Genomic DNA, 1330 nt, shown 5'->3' with positions numbered 1-1330 from the left:
ATTGTTTGTTTAAATAAACGCCCTCTAATCTGTTCTTATCAGCTTAATATTTGATGGGCTCCCCATTGGGGAGCCAGAATATTAAACTGATTTTTGGAAGGTGGCGGAGTGTCTGGGGCTTGCTCTGGCTCTGCCGCGGGTCGGCCCTGCATTGCAGTGCCGTGGGGAACGGCCCGCTTAAATTAGTTCAAACTTAATGATCCGAACCTACCTATGGTAGTGACGTGAGCCAAATCGCTTCTAGTAGGCCACTCACGAGTATTCCTGCGCAGTGACTTCTGTACTCGGGCAACACCATAACTACCGGTGTTGATGCAGCATTATTGGATCCACGCTGCCTGGAGAAGACTCACGTAGTAACAAATGATGTAAATTTTCTGTCATATATCCTAGTGAGTAAGCAGCAGGCGCATCAATGGCCAAAACTCCCCGCCCTACGGACTCAATTGCCAGTAGTCATACGCAGTTTAAAATGGCCTACGTTCGTCCCCTGTTACACAACAATAAATTTACATAATCTTATCAAGTACCCTCGTAATGATTCATAATTCATAAACATTAATTCTCCATGAAATTTATTTGATATTAATATCGGTGTTTACCAATTAAAAAAAAAAAAAAAACGGAAGAACTTATTAAATTGCAGGAAGCAGCCGATACTCGTTCTGATGGCAAAGGCGATGAAGAAGCGCTGATGGAAGCTAAAAATGTTGAAAATGTTGCAGGAAGTGGACGACGTGGATTTTTTTACGGAGCTGTTGACCATAGCAATGATCCAAGGAATGAAGATGGTAACGGAAAACATTTTTTACAACAATGTTACCAGTCAATTCCAGATATGATGGACAGCAAAGCTTTCAGAAACCAATTTAACAAAAATGGTAGTCAACTCGTATTAATGATTTTGAAGTTTGTACTGGTAGTACATGTAGTACAAACTAGGTTTTTACATGCCCTTTCCTCAATTAACTGAAAAATTCGATTTATTTTGTTAATATTTTGTTATAAGTTTTGTTATCACTGAACCGTTTCTATCAAATTCCAGGTAGGCAATTATGTCACAAACATTATTTCTCGACGAGCATCCTCGTCGTTTGAGTTCGACGCGTTACATTATTAGCAGAATTAAAATTTCTCATAATACGAATAAAAATACATTGTGTAATTGTTGGACGGTCTTTATTGACATGTTCTTCCGATAATTTGTCGATTTAAGTTGAAAATTACGTCGCAAAAACCGCACTTTGCTGTCCTAAACTCAAATTCAATATCCGATGCAGTTTCGCAGCTAGGAGCTCGTACGTATGTCTGGAATTATTTTTGGGTGTAG

General features: G+C 39.2%; 1 pseudogene; it reads left to right on the top strand.

The window, feature by feature from the left end:
- LOC124299413 (uncharacterized) lies at positions 1 to 182 on the top strand (annotated as a pseudogene).
- The last annotated feature ends 1148 nt before the right edge of the window (positions 183 to 1330 follow it).

This window comes from Neodiprion virginianus, chromosome 2 (genome assembly GCF_021901495.1).
Source record: "Neodiprion virginianus isolate iyNeoVirg1 chromosome 2, iyNeoVirg1.1, whole genome shotgun sequence".
Classification (NCBI taxonomy): Eukaryota; Metazoa; Arthropoda; class Insecta; order Hymenoptera; family Diprionidae; genus Neodiprion; species Neodiprion virginianus.
Note: the sequence above shows the minus strand (reverse complement) of the source record. Positions and strands in the feature narration are given on the sequence as shown.